At 36.9% G+C, this 16,083-nt stretch overlaps 1 long non-coding RNA gene across 2 annotated transcripts; it reads right to left on the bottom strand.

The window, feature by feature from the left end:
- Window positions 1-335: 335 nt before the first annotated feature.
- Window positions 336-13,392, bottom strand: LOC149543181 (uncharacterized). Of its 2 annotated transcripts, XR_016355216.1 has the most exons (3): window positions 13,064-13,392; window positions 1,276-1,407; window positions 336-502 (listed from the first exon to the last, which is right to left on the bottom strand). It is a non-coding gene; the product is annotated as an uncharacterized LOC149543181 (long non-coding RNA). The 2 variants fall into 2 exon arrangements; XR_016355215.1 differs by lacking the exon at window positions 336-502 and having other exon boundaries at window positions 1,140-1,407.
- Window positions 13,393-16,083: the final 2,691 nt, after the last annotated feature.

Here is a 16,083-nt window from a genome sequence, read left to right as displayed (position 1 = left end):
ACCAAAAATGGATGTCAATATAACTCTTCTTTTGATGGTCGTATCTTTACTTCGAGTTTTCTTCCGTATAGAGTCAAACCTTTTATAACATTTTCAATAATATCACTTTGTAGGTTAGAAAAATTATATTTTTTGATGTTTTGTCTGCAGCCAACAATTTTAACAACTTTTGCATTTTTTTCCCTATAAGAACACAAGAAAGTACTTGGGCTTTTTCAAGTGTTTCCAAATCATCAAATTTACTTATTATTTATTTTACTATCTTATTCAAAGCTCTATTTTTAGAAAAACTTAACAGTTAATGTCAGCAAATGAGTTCGATTTGTCTACATCCATTACAAGTAAATGATCTAAATTTCTACAAGTGATATTTTTCTTTACACTTTTAGCTAGTCTTTCTCCAACTTCCATTGCTTGAGCTTCTACACTATCATGTCTTGAATTATCATGTCCTAAACCTTCTCCGGCATCCATTTCTCATATTGTAATTGTTTATTGCAAGCTACACGCACAAAAATGAATGAAATTAGAACATTATGTAGAAAATTGAAAATAGATAGATATGAATTTACAATTACATACCTTCATTCCTTTGGTAATAAGATGTTAATATTAATTCACAATTTATTTGTTCTACACTAGGTGATATGTTCCTTACATATTTACTTTATCTTCATTTTTATCGTCCCATCTTTGTTCATCACAAAACTATCAAATGTACAATTTAGAAGTCTACTTCCCTTCTCTTTTAAAATAAAGAATAAAGAATATTTCAAATTGCCTTCAAAACAAAACCAAAAAAAACTCATAAGTCTTCTTCTTGTTTCTTCAAAAATAGCAAACTTGAAGAAGATTTCGAATTGATTTTAAAATAAAAAACTAAATTTTATTTATATCAATTACAAAAAAAATTAAAATTAAAATAGTGGCCAATAGGAGCTTGGAGCAAAGCCTTGGCCAAAATCCGACAAAGCAAAGACCAACCAAAATTTGGCCAAGGGGATTTATTCAAAGCCCCTCTTTAATAGCTCTTACATTTTTGCCCTATAAGAACACAAGAAAGTACTTGGCCTTTTCCAAGTGTTTCCAAATCATCAAATTTACTTATTATTTCTTTTACTATCTTATTCAAAGCTCTCTTTTAAGAAAAACTTAATAGTTAAATATTAGCAAATCAAGTTCAATTTGTCTACATCCATTACAAGTAAATGATCTAAATGTCTACAAGTGATTTTTTCTTTACACTTTTAGCTATTCTTCTATCTTCATCCATACCAGTTGAAGCAATTGATTCAGACCCTTCTCCAACTTCCATTGCTTGAGCTTCTACCCTATCATGTCCTAAATTTTTACATCCTGAACATTCTCCAACATCCATTTTCTCATCTTGTAATTGTTTATTGCAAGCTACACACAAAAATGAATGAAATTAGAACATTATTTAGAAAATTTAAACTAGATAGATATGAATTTACAAGTACATACCTTCATTCCTTTGATAATAAGATGCTAATATTAATTCATAATTTCTTTGTTCTACACTAGGTGATATATTCCTTACATATTTACTTTGTCTTCATTTTTATCATCTCATCTTTGTTCATCACAAAACTATCAAATACAATTTACAACTCTACTTCCCTTTGCTTTTAAAATAAAGAATAAAAAATATTTCAAATTGCCTTCAAAATGAACAAAACTCATATTTTATAATTATTCTTCCTATTTCTTCAAAAATAGTGAACTTGAAGAAGATTTTGAATTGATTTTAAAACAAAAAACCACACTTTATTTATATCAATTACAAAAAAAAATTAAAAATAAAAATAGTGGCTAATAGGGGCTCTCTGGGGCCACCAAATTTTCCCAAGGTAGTTCCTGCGAAACCCCCATTGTGCGAAGGCTTCTTGGGGCTTTTGTGTGAAGGTTTCTTCACACAAAAGATCCAGAATGACATTTTTATTGAAGCCCCTTAAATTTTTATCAAATTTTGCCCTTTGAAGGGCTCAAACAAGGCTAAATAGGTCAATATTCTAAAAGTAAATATACAAGATTGTTGTACTCTGAACAAGCTAATGACTATACTTTCAGAATATATTGTATTCATCATGATGTTTTATTTTTAATTTTATTAAATATAGGTTGTTTGACCATTTCACAAATCTTTATTTGAAGATTCAGGAAAAATGGAAAATGAGAAAAAGAAATTAAAAATATACATTACAAAGATATTTGTGTTAGCTTTCTAGAAAACAAGAAAATTTTCATTTTGATTTGTACAAATCAAATTATATTTGTCAAAAAAAATGTAAGTATAAATTATCATCAATGTTACTTTGTCATTGAATAAAATCTACATTTTTTAGAAAAATTAAACAAAATTACTTGAGTTATATGTATCGATATTACCATTGCCTTGAAAGAATTTTTTCATTATCATATTTTCAAAAAAGGTTATATTAATTAAAAGAGCCATCACTCTTTGAAAATGTTGATTTTTCATATAAACCACTAGTTGAAGGAAAATAAAAAATTGGCTACAATCAATTCAAAAAATATTTTTAAAATATTGTTAGAAACTAGAAAGAAAAAGCTAAAAAATACTAGTTTACATCATCTTCAAATTCTTTACGATTTTTTAGTAATATGAATATGAGAGTGGAGTTTCAAAAAAAGAATGTTTCGATGTCAAAGTTGGCCCTAAAGTGGGATCATTTTTTTTTTCTTACCCTTCTATGCATTTTTCTTGTCTGTGACCTTAGAATTTTTAGGGCTTGGGCCTTGATCCTTTGCTTTTTATCTGGGAGTCGTCTTAGGCTCACTCTTTGCTTGATGTCACATCTTCAAAGTTGGTGTAGTTATTGTTGATCTTCTTGGAGTATTGTGAAGTTTGGGGTTAACCTCTACTATGGCAATCTCCACATCTACAATGTCTTGAGTATCATGTGCCTTTTAAAAAGGTTCCTTAACATGTTCATTGTTAGTACCTTCAAGCTTGGTGTTAAATAAGGCTTCACTTGACTTCTTGATTTTCTACCATTCTTCTTTCATTAAGCCTTCTTCCATAGCAATCCTTTCTATCATTTTTTTCCTTGTTCCTTTGTACAACTGCTCTCTGACTAGACTAAAGTTTTCTGTATAAGTTCCCCATCTCTCCCAACTTTTATCCTTGGTGATTGAAGCATTACTTTTGCATAGCCTTCTAATGTTTCCATGTCCACTTCATAACCCATTGAGTGAATAAAGATCTCTCTAGGTTCTACTACTTCTATGCAAGCATTATTTGTTTCAACCATAAAATAATTTGTCTCTACATATTTCTCAACAATTGATCTGGGGATTTGTACCTTTCCTTCATCTCCTTTTGAAATCCTTAGAACATTCAAAATAGATCTAATATAATATTTCCTCGGTATTGCATATGATGGTTTTTAGTTATCAAGTCCATGTTGCATCAATCATTGGTCCATGCATCCTTAGTATTGCGTATGATAGTATTCAGTTATCAAGTTCATGCTACATTAATCATTGGTCCATGCATGGGGGTGCATATTGAGAAACATGTGCATTATGTGAAAGAAAATGTGCAAGATAAAATAAGATAATATTATTAATGTCCAACTAAAGACCACGGCGAGGGTCTATGGGACTAGAAGCTTGCACGAAGAAAATAGCAGACAAATGGAGCACCAAATGGTGACCACAAAAGAACAAGTACAATAGAAGAAGAAGAAAGCAGGAGACATCATGAAAAAGATTAGGTATTTGTCCCCACAGGGAAAAAGTCCAACAACGACTGATCAGTGTGGCTACTAGAGGTCCTATGATGAAGCTAAGTGCTACGAGAGGAGTGTTGCTAGCGAAGAGGTCCCCTGCAGGGTCTCACAGATCTTATATTATCTTATCTTATCTTATCTATCTTATCTTTATATATATATATATATATATATATATATAAAATTCTTTCTATTAATATCTATGGTTTATCTACTTAGAGCAATGACCCAAATCTGAATGGTTGGTTCTTGTCATGTTTGATTCTTCTCAAGTTCTCAAATAGTTGTCTTAGGATCTCACAAATGTCAAGTGTTCCCTATCAATAACCATCTTGTATGTAGTTTGTACTACCCCTACTGAAACTAAATTTGGTCTAGTGTTATAGAATATTTTGTAAACAAGAATCTTTGAAATGATTCTCACATTTTTTTGTCTGATATCTGATAAGGTCATGGCCATCTTATCCCATTTAGTGCCTATGTTCTTTACAAATAATTTCTCCACCAATTTAGTTACTACTAGTATAGTATCAACATTATCAAGACCAATCACTAGGTGAATTGATTCCTTTGTGATAATGGTGGGTTTATCTCCTATCCAAAACATTTCATCATGGATTCTACTCAAAACAATTTTAATCCATTATAGCTCCTCAAATTCCTCATAGTCAACATATTGCAGAATGTTTAGGTTTTGCAGTTGTGCATGTTTAGGTTTCAATGTCTTATCAAAATTGTATATCTTGTCCAAACCAGACCTTATATCCTCATTACTTTCTAACTCAAGTTTATAATGTATGTATGTCTTGATGTCTTCTACGTGCAAGACTCCTAGGGTTTGCAAAAATGTGCCAGTGGGGTTGTCTTCCATAGATAAAAAAGGGTGTTTTTCAAACTAGCGTCTAGGTCTATACTTAATGTTATATAGTTGAGGCTTGTCCATAACTTTCTAACCTTCAAGATAATTGCAATTGATAACTTGAAACAACTTCACAATAGGGATAATACCTTGTCATGATTTCACTAGGGCATCAACTGAAATTTTTGCAAACTCTTCCAAATCACTTTGCTACTTTAGTCCAGGATCTTTGTGTTCTCAATTTGCTTGAATGATGAGGAAGAATTTTAATTTCGCCCTTAAATCCCTTGAAAAACACTTTAACATTAAAATTACATTTCATGCAAGTACATAAAGTTGAGGAAACTCATAGAATATACCAAATATCTTAGCAATCTTTGGATTCCTTAAATTAACATATGTGAACTGAGATATAGGATCTATGATATATGTAATGCTTGTATTGAACTCTTCAATTTGGGGGTCTAATAATTTTCTGGAAAAATTCTCCACTTATAGTTATAATAGCTATTTAGGTTGAAGTAGAAGGTTTAGTGCTAAGATTTTGAATTCATGCTACCTTTGCAATCCTTCTTCATTTGTCCACACTTATTGCATGCATAAAAACTACCTTTAAATTATTTCCTTTATTCTCTAGGTTGCTTAGTCTAATGCTAGACTGATTAATTTGATTTGATGATTGATTAAGTTCTTGTTCATGTCTATTCTCAATTGTTATCTCTGATTTCTAGAAGGTTCTCCTTCCACATATCCAATACATGTCATGTGATAAGATCTCGAAATTCCCCAACCAAGTGCTTAGATAGTAATACCTATTTGCAATGAGCTCTACTACGGTTTGTACGGTTTGCATCTGAGCCCTTTCTACATTATTGTCTATCATTCTGCATTTAGTGTCAAATTTTATTTTAGCTTATAATTGCCTTGGCCCTCTCCGACCCAACAGTTACTACCGGTGCTGGAGTTACTGTTGCATGCGATAATGGCCCCACAAAGAAAACGGCCATGCAAATTTGTGCCCAAGGTATTTTACGAGGTAATTCCTCTCTCGACTTGGTTTTGAATATTTATGCTTTTGAATCTACTTGTCAATGGCTAGAAACCCGAACCCTTATTGGGTATTTTGTGGGTCGCATTCCATCTAAAAGCACGATGTGTGAATGGGCATCCAAAGCCTGGTCCCCCAAGGGGATTTGCCTTGAAGGGATTCAAAACCTCACCAAGGGTTTTTTCTTGTTTCATTTTTGTAACCCCTCCCAGGTCGAGAGTAATTTCAGCCATGGGTCATGGACAGTTCGCTCGTCTCTGCTCGTTTTCCAAAGATGGTCTCGAGACTTCTGCATCTCGGATGACCGCAAACTTAGGGTTCCAGTTTGGGTAGAGTTCCCTAGGTTGCCCATCCCTTTCTGGTCTTTTCTCACTGAAATTGCCCAAATTGTGGGCAAAGTGATTTGCGTAGAACTAGACAAAAATTTTAATGCTCGTCCTCAACGGAGGGTCTATATTGAGGTCGACCTTTCTAAGGACCTTAAAGAGATTGTGGAAATTCATATTGGTGCTACCACCTTTTCTCAAAAGGTTCTTTACTTAAATCTCCTAAATACTTGTTTTCATTGTCAATCTATGAGTCACAAGATCAAGGATTGTCCTCTCATTGAGCACAATTGCTCTATGGTACAGGAATCCAAGGCGGCTCTGGCTGTTCAAAAAGATGAGTGGAGAACGATTATCAAGAAAGGCAAGGGCACTGCTAAGCCAAACCCTATTTCTCAAGAACCTAGCCATCCCAGTTTCAGTGCGGCTCCTCTTGTGCCCTCGGCACCAAAGGCTCCTCTGGTTGTGATGATGCCACCCGTTTCAAACCCTGTATTGCAGGGGACAACTATGCCAAAGGTTCGAGCTACCTAGGTTCCGATGCCTCAAGTAGCTTCTATGATTTCTTCTTTGTCTCCCCATCACTCTTGCAGCCCTAAAGGAAATAAGCAAAGAGCCATCACTTTGGGTGACTCTTTGTTTGAACCCTCCACTTTCTTGCATTATAGTTTTTCCTCGCTTGAGGATGAGGAGAATATGCAAGCTGGTTTATGATGAATTTTCTCTCATGGAATGTGCGAGGGCTAACAGACCTCCCTAGCAAGTATTATGTTTGTGATACCAAGCATAGGCTTGGGCAATATTAATGTTTTGTGTTTGCAAGAAGTTAAAGTCTTTGGGTTCCTTCTCAACTTAGCTTGTTGTGTGATATGGTCGGATGGTGCTAGTTTTGCTTCTCAACATGAAGCTGGTCGAGGTGGTGTAGTAACTCTCCTCTACCCTCAGCTTTCTCCTTTTGTTATTTCCCATGGTTCTGACCCCCATGCAAAGAGTAGTTTGGATTTTTTTGTCTTTTCAAAATTGTTCTTTTGGCATTGTCAATATCTATGCCCTTAATGATGCGATTGAGCGCTCACACTTGTGGAGGTGGCTAGCTAATTCTTTGCCCCTTGCCACCTAGTTATTCTGCAGGGATTTTAATATGGTTGAGTTGGCTATTGATAAAGTGGGCCTTCTACCTTTTCGATGGTCAGCTGGTCAGCAAGAAGCCTAGTTCTACATGCAGAATAAGTTGGGTCTTTTTGATCCCAATGTTCATCACCGCCGGACTAATGGTGTCTGATACACATGGTCCAACTTTCGAGAGGGAGCTAATAGGGTCCTTAAAAGGTTGGATCGCGCTATGATTTCTACTCAATCCTTTTTTTCCTTTTCTCACACAAGTCTGCTACCTATCACTCCGCTCCCTGATGTGACTCTTTCAAACCATTTTCTCATCCACTTCTCCATTACCTAGCATTTTGCCCCTCCTCGTAATTGTAAAACTCAATTTTACCTTAATACTTTCATGTTGTCCCATCTGCCCACCGCCGCCCATATTTTACAAACTTGGAACCTTGAACTTAGGCCCCACTCATCCTTTGGGTGGATCCAATGGTGGAATGATGTCATCACCCATACTGTGAGGTTTCTTCACATTTATGGGAGGTAATTGGCCACATACAGTAAGAGATCCTATGAGGCCACTATCAAAGATCTTTGTACGGCCACTGAAGCTTTTGCCATGAATCTGTTTGATACGGATCTCCAGGTTCGGCTTGCCAACCTTCGCCATCAGAAACAAGTTGCAAACAATTATGCTACCCGAGGAGCTCAACTCAAAGCCCGTCTTCACTAGTTGGAGGTTGGTGATCAAGCTTCCAAGGAATTCTTTAATGCGTTGAGGGCACACCACTCTATGGTAAGGATCAAGCACATTTGGGAGGGTCAACATACCCTCTGTGAGCTTCCTGATATTCTTCAAGCCTTTGTTTGCCACTATGAAAAAAAATTCATAGCTCAGGGTCCCTCTGCGGCCAGGGACCAAGCCTTGCAGGCTTGTTTGGCTGTCATGCCTAAAAAACTCGCTCTAGAACAATATGCATTCTGTGAGCAGAAGCTCACTCTGGAGGACCTCAAGGAAGCTATCTTTTCCATGGTGGATGATAAGGCCCCTGGTTGTGACGGCTTCCCTTGTGAATTTTACAAAGCATTTTGGGATGAAATTGGTCCAGACCTGCATAAGGTTTATATTGAGGCATACAATTCCCGTTTTCTAGATAATCTTATTAACAAAGGGAATATTAAGTTCATACCTAAGGCGGGCAACCCTGAAGACATTTGAAATTGGAGGCCTATCACATTGTTGAATGTTTCCTATAAGATCATTGCCAAGGCTCTCTCGCTCAAGATCTGTCATCTTCTTCCTCAGATCATTCGCCTCGAGCAAATGGGTTTTATCAAGTCACGTTATATCTTGGACAATATAATTGTTGTGTGGGAAGGGATGGAATGGGCTCATCATTCCAAGCAATAGGCCATCTTTCTCAAAATTGATTTTACTAAGGCTTATGACAGGATTAAATGGCCTTTCATTCTGGCCATGCTTCAGGCTCTTGGGTTTGGCCCTACCTTTTTGCAATCAATCCAAATGCTCTTTGGAGATGCCTCTACTTGCATCTCCATTAATGGCCATCAGTCTTAAGCTTTTGGGCTTTATCATTCAATTCACCAAGGCTGCCCATTGGCACCCTCATTATATGTTTTGGCAGCAGAAGGTTTTGGGTATTTTCTCACAAATGCCATCTCCCAAAGAAGGGTCCGAGGTATTCCCCTTCTGAATTCCCCTGATCAGCTGGTGAATTGTCATTTTGCAGATGACTCTTTCCTCACTTTCATTGAAGATGAAGAGAATATTGCCTCTACTTTGCAATGTCTTGACACATTCTGTCTTGCTTCAGGGTCTGCCATTTAGTGGCATAAAACCCTTTGTTATAGACAGTCTTACCTTCCTCGTCCTGCTTGGCTTGAGCAATACCAGTGGAAATGGGTTCAACATAAGGAATTTTTTTGTTTTCTAGGTATCCCCTTCACCTTCCAAGGCTCAGTTGTTGAGCTCTGGAATGCGGTTCTTGCCAGAATAGAGAAGAAGCTAGAGTATTGGATCACCAAACCTCTTTCACTAGCAGGAAAATTCTAGATTTGTTCCAAAGTGTTGGCCACCACCCATGCTTATTATTCTTCATGTTGGGCTTTGTCAAAGGCCTCGTACCTCAAACTTGAACGCCTTTTATGTGACTTCCTTTGGGCACCAAATGCTCCTCACCAAGGCTTTCATAGAGTTGCCTAAGATTTTATTTGTCTTCCCAAGGAGTCTGGTGGCCTTGGCTTGCTATCCAACCAGAAGCAAGGTACTGCTTTATGTGCCAAATGGGTGATTTGAGCTCTTCTGACAATGAAGCCTAGAAGATACTGTTAAGGCATTGCATTTCTTCATGTTTTTCGGTTCACCGGCCAGCCTGGAAGGGGATTGGGTTTCAAACCCTTCTAATTACCCCTAAACCTATTCAAATTTAGGGTACTTTTGTTGCCAAGAGTATTTGGAAAGCCTGGGAAGCAGTTAAGTCCTGGCTTCATTGGGTTGGCAATGGTTTCAGAGATGGGATTTCCTTGAACTAGCATAATCTCTAGTGGTCACCTTTATTTTCTATTCAAGGTGTTCCCCTGGCTAAGGTGCACAAGGCTAGTGCTCTGCATTTTTTTTAATGTGGCATAAGGACCCCTAAAGATCTTTTCTCCAGAGCTACTATGAGCTTGTGGTCGTGGGAAGACATAAGAGTGCAATTTCAGCTCACTCGTCCAGATCGGTAGACTTTTGATCTTCTAGCTTCTACGGTGCCTTCACATTTGTTACACAAAGTGGGCATTCAGTCTTCTCGCCCTTGGTGGAAAGACTGGAAGTGGTATCCAGACACTCCAGTTACTAGCTATAAACCTAGGTTGGGTTACCGATGGTTGGTTCCTCACCTACCCATGGTTGATGTTCTCAACCAACGTTGGCATTTGCAATCCTCACATCACACTTGGAATCATAGGTTCTCCACTATGTGGCATGCCATTATCGAACCCAAAATTGCACATTTTGCCTAGTGTATTCTTTTCTAGGGCTTGCCTTTGGGCTCCTGGCTACGGCATCTAGGAGTTCCTGACCCCCATTGCCCTTTGTGTGGTCAACCAGAGTCCTTTCTGCACATTTTTTGGTTCTGTAGACGGGCTCAGTGTTATTGGCGATGGATCCATGATCTCTTTTGCCCCTTCTGCCCAGAACCTTTTTCTTGGCATATGGTTCTTCTGGGTGATAATACCTTGGCTCCCTTCAAATACGCCTAGATATGGCATGCTTTAAGATTGGAGATCTTATTTACCATTTGGAAAGATCACAATACCGTCATTTATGCTCACAACACACTTGACATTAATGTGGTTATGTACTCTAAAGCATGTATTTATAACAATGTCATGTTGCAAATTCAAGTACAAACAAATAAAGTGGCTTTGGAGGTGGCACACTTATAGGAGCTTTTGGCTCATTGGGGAAATGCCCCCTGTACGGTTCCTCGTGTTCCGTTGTAGTTGGCCTTCGACGATCGTACCCCTCCTCGGGGTCGCCATCGAGGATGTAGCAATTTCGCTCACTGCTTGCACACGCCTCGCTCTCAACAGCACCGCTCTCCCAGCAGTGTTGCTTCTGGTTGGTGCCACATTTATGGAGGTTCTGGTGGTCGGCGGCGCTCTACCTTGCCTCCCTAGAGGTCTGGTTCAGGGTGGTCCCCAATGGCTCCTTCTGTTGCTCCTACTACCAGTTGGCCCTCTACGCACTCAGACCCCAAGTGGGTGTTTCCCCGGCTAGACTTAGCCATTTCTCCTCCCAGGCCTGAGGGAGAGAAAGATGAAGATAATGTTGCTACTGCTAATGATGGTTGGGCTCCCCCTGAGCCATCTACTCACCCCACTTTTGGGCAGGGCTCTGATGATAAGGACCCTCCTTCCTCAGCTAGCGTTGCACTGGCAGCTTGAGGATTTCTTTATTTTCTATTGTTTTCTAAAGATTTTTTGATGAATAGTTGATATCCGGCCAATGGCCATATGAACTCGCAAGGTAATCTTGTATCCACCAGCCTCTTTCTTTATTGTTTTTTTTTTTTTTAATATAAGGAAGGGACTATTTATCAAAAAATGCATATCATGTCTCTCTTGGGTTTTTGTGGCATTAACTGCTAATCAAGTTTATCTCTACTTGAATATTATTTATCAAGATGTAGTTTGGTTTGAACAGGTTATCATTCCACAATGTTATTATATTTCTCAAATTCCTTGTACTAAAGTTTTGAGTCGGTGCTCAATTTACTAATCTTATCTTCCATATCTGCTTCAAGTTTGCTATCAATTGACATCTTGGCCATCTTCAATGATGTAGCCTCAAGTTTGTGCATAAGAACTTTATTTTCCTTCTTTAACTTGATAACCAAATCCTAATTCTTGATCTAATCTACTAGCCCTTTACTTTTAGCCCTTGAAGAATCAATCTAATGTTTCAACTATCCTTGAGCTTATTCTTTAATCCCTCTCTTTCATCATTAGCCTAATTTAATTCCTCAAATGCAGCTTCATAGTTTCTTTGAAAACCTATTGATTCCATTGTGATCTCCCTCAAGCTAGCAGACTCCTAAGTAATTGTGCTTTGCTAACAATTGTTAGAAATAAGGAATATAGGAGGGATGAATCAATATTCCGACACTTTTTGCCCAACTTCGGATTTCAACAATAAACCAAAAACATGCATAAACAAGTAAACTAATTAATAATAAAGAACATCCTAAGAAGAAACTCATAACACCATATTTTATTAACTAGAGAAAACTCTGATAGGGACAGTACCCACAAAATGATATACTAATCAAAAATACCTTATAAGAGGTTTTGACCCTATTAGGAGCCTGTTACATCACTTTTAGGACTTGACCTTGTTAGAGGTTTCAACCCTATTAGGAGTTGTAATATAAAATGAGCTCGCAGCTCTTACGACAATATACAACTTATACATGTAGTATAGAAAAAGTGTCAAAAACTTATTACACTGATATCTTCAATATATGATTAATCATTGTGTTCCTTGCATCTAATCATACTCATTTAACTTATGTTATGCTCTGACCATCAAAACATTCGCATACCATCAAAAACAAAGCTCGCATAACATAATCATACCATGGCATAATCATGTATATTTTTACATATCAAAAAGTTCTTCCTTTATACACTTCCTTAACCCTGTCTAATCGGCCTGAATAACAATTAAGTACCACATTTCCAAAACTTATTATCACATTTTGTTAAGTTAGAATAAATATCTAGGATATCCCCTACATTGCTAAATTCTTGAATTAGCAAGCCAATTCACTCTCTTAGCTAAATTATCCATTCTTTCTCGTGTACTCTACAAGCCAATTCAATCCCTTAACTAAATTATCCATTCTTTCTCGTGTACTCTACTTCTGTGATAAGAGACTGTCTTCTAGTATTCCATACAAAACACAAACCATCATAATAACATTAACGAACATAATTGCATCATCTTCATTCTCTATTCTATCATATTCCAAAATTGTGGCCTCTTATTTGCTTCCAATAAAGTTCGCTAGTGAAAACTCTCATTTGCTTCCAACAAAGTTCGCTGATGAAATCTAACTGTTACCTGTTCTGCTTGGTTATATTCAGACAATTTCTTCACATTACAATACCAAAATTTTATCTCTATTATGAGGGAACTTAACAATAGTGTTGTCTTACCTCATAGCCAACTTGCCAACAAACTAAACATCGTTGTGTAAAGTTCCTGGTGTAGTTAATGATAAAAAGATTTTGTGTGCTATGTTGTATGAAGTTTATGTTTAACCCATTTTTGTTTTAGTTTGCAACAGATTTCTTTTAAGAGCATTTTGGAATGGGACAGCAGACAAATGCGTTGATATAGAATATAAATAGAAAAGAGCAAGAGGGCTTAACCCACAAACACCTTAAAAGTGGAGGGAAGATGGTCCCTGCAACCACCCTGTCCGCTATCTGCACTGGTCTGTCCGTTCTTTGCCGTGAAACCTCGCCAAAATCCTAGCAAGCCTGCAGTAGCGAATCAGCCTTATTTTTTCCCTTATCATTTGTCGTTTTCCGTCATTTTTTTGTTCAGAATTTTATCTTCGTATGAGACCGTCATTTTTTTCGGCCAAGTCTACAAAGTAATTGCCTATGGGCTAAATATATATTTTCAGTACAGTTTTAATAGGAGGTTAAATGCAATCATCTACGGATTATACATATGGGAGCTTTCTTCTATCGTTGAAACTTGTGTTCAAGTGTAACGAATTGTTCTACGAAAGTAATAATTGTTTTTGGAAGTTACTATTTCTAGTAATTGGTCGATATCTGATTCGCCAAATCAAGTAAGAGATATAATTTCCCAAGTCACAAATTACTTGCTCTGGTGCCATGACTTTGGCAAACTTTGTGTTAAAGATTAAAATAAAATAGATAGCAATCATAAACAACACAAGCATCTCTAAAAACGTATGAATTTGATAAACCTTGATAATCTACACTTCAACCAATAACTTGCACATCCTTTCAATCGCAAATTACCCAGTATTGTATAGTGATCTTCAATTGCTTCTCTTGAAAGAGAGAAAAATTGTCCCTTGAAAAATAATACCAATCAAACACAAACACCTCTGAAAATTATATAAGTTTGGAAGATCCTTGCTGCTTTAGCCCATCAATCTGATAACTTGGACCTCAAGGTTGCAGTTTTAGATAGGCAATGCTATCCATGAATTAAATGCTTTCCAATCATTTCTATTTTTGCAATGATTTCTGAAAGATAAAACATAAATACACAGAGCGCTCTGATGCTATTTTCATTGCAAAAGAAAATAGAAACAAAAGATGTTCATTGTGAATCAATCTAGCAAGATATTGACCAAAATAAAATCAAACAAAACACAGCAAACACTTAGCCCAACAGTAAGCAACCCACAAAATGTGGAAAACATGCCTAAAAACAAATAGAAATAAAACCATTTTAGGCATTGGTCCACAAGAAGATCATACGCAGACAAGGCAAGAAATCTTGAAACCAATACTAGCATTTCATATTTTCATAAATCCACCAAACCACCTCTCCGTATACAAGCTCGACAAGAATGAACTACATTATTAATCATAGGTGGAAGTACAAATATTTCCGTCTTTATTTTGTGGCTTTCTAAGGACCTCTGTCTCACTTCTCTTTATTTCGTGGCTTTCTAAAGACCTCTCTCACTAACTCATTATGCTCCCCTTGGACATGCCAAATGAGGAGAGCTGTAATCCAAAGAGCATTTCACTATACATAAAACCCAGTATTACAATTTGACAGACTCTGCAATAGGGCATTCAACTGAAGAACAGTGGGTTGTCATCTTGCACAATGGCTATTATTATCATGAAGCACTCTGCATAGTGGAACTGGATATGCTTCTCCATACATAAAATCAAGTATTACAATCTGACAGACTCTGCATCAGGAGATTTCAGTGACAAACAGGGCCTACTCATCTTTCACAATGGCTAATATTATTTATGAAGCACTCTGCACAAAGGAACTGGTTATAGCTTGGAATCCTTGGGTGGAATGAAATGGTATAACCACTGAACCAGAACATTTCACTATACATAAAACCATGTATTACAAGTTGACAGAGTCTGCAAGAGGACATTCAAGTGAAAAAAAAAAAAAAAAATGCCTTGACATCTTCCACAATGGCTATTATTACCATGAACCACTCTGGACAGCGGAACTGGATAGACTTCTCCATACATAAAATCAAGAATTACAGTCTGACACACTCTGCAGGGGGACATCTATGTGAACATTGCCTACTCATCTTTCACAATGGCTATATTTTTTATGAAGCACTCTGCACAAAGGAACTGGTTATAGGTTGGAATCCTTCTGTGAAATGAAATATAACCACTGAACCACAAAAATCTGATGGAAAGAGGAACCAAGTACAACAACCTGCGAGAGCATTTAACATAATAAAGGTATGTCAAAAGCAAAACCATGTCACATTCATATGCATAGATGGCCTTGTTACCTCACTGGTTTCCCAGCAAAGGTTTAATTGTTTTAGAAATGCTTCATGAGTTGCAAACAATCAAGACTGTGCAGTCAACCAGTGCTGATAAGATTGGATCTCAGACCCAAGCAAATTGATTAAGATCGATCCATTATGTGGATACAATGTCAAGAACAAGGCCACGTACTAAAAAATTAAGGTAAACAAAATGTCACGTGCATGCAAAAGAAGAATTTTGGACAGTGTCAACATAATAATGAGAAATGGATGCATCAACAACCCAGTTAATAACTAAAACGTTCTTGCATTGGTCAAGTCCACTTAAAATAACCGAACACATGTTCACATTGGTCAAGTTGGGTAGATGGCTTTTAAAACACTTGCATTAAAAATTTGGGAAAACATTTAAGCAGGCTAGTTGAGAAGACTACATAAAAAGAGAAAAACCACCTTTATCGTGATATAAGAGGATTATCTAAACAAAAGACAAATGCCTGGTAGTCAGCTATCCCTCATCATCCACCTAAACTATCCAACTCTTCATGCCTGAGATCCAAAACCAGATTTATAACCCACCTTCTAGACTTTTATGTGGTTATAAGATCTATAATTTGAAAAACTTGACATGAACAATGAAACTTTGAATCTTCCAAACAAGCAATGCAATCTCCGATCCTCTAACTTAGGCACACACCTCACATTGTCTCAATATTCACACTTTTAACTTTTGCTTGTAGAAAGCTGCAAAAAAAATTCACTCACAAGACCGAAATCAGATTTATAACCCACCTTCTAGGCTTTTAGACAAGCACGAGACTTAACAATGAAATTTCAAGTCTTCCAAACAAGTGATGCAATCCTGTGACTTAGGCACACATCTCATACATTGTCTAAACATAAACACTTTTAGCTTTGGCTTGTACAA

This window comes from Cupressus sempervirens, chromosome 8 (assembly GCF_028749045.1).
Source record: "Cupressus sempervirens isolate cs-2001-9-10 chromosome 8, ASM2874904v1, whole genome shotgun sequence".
NCBI classification, from domain to species: Eukaryota; Viridiplantae; Streptophyta; class Pinopsida; order Cupressales; family Cupressaceae; genus Cupressus; species Cupressus sempervirens.
The sequence above is the reverse complement of the archived record's forward strand: the minus strand, read 5'-3'. Positions and strand labels throughout refer to the sequence as shown.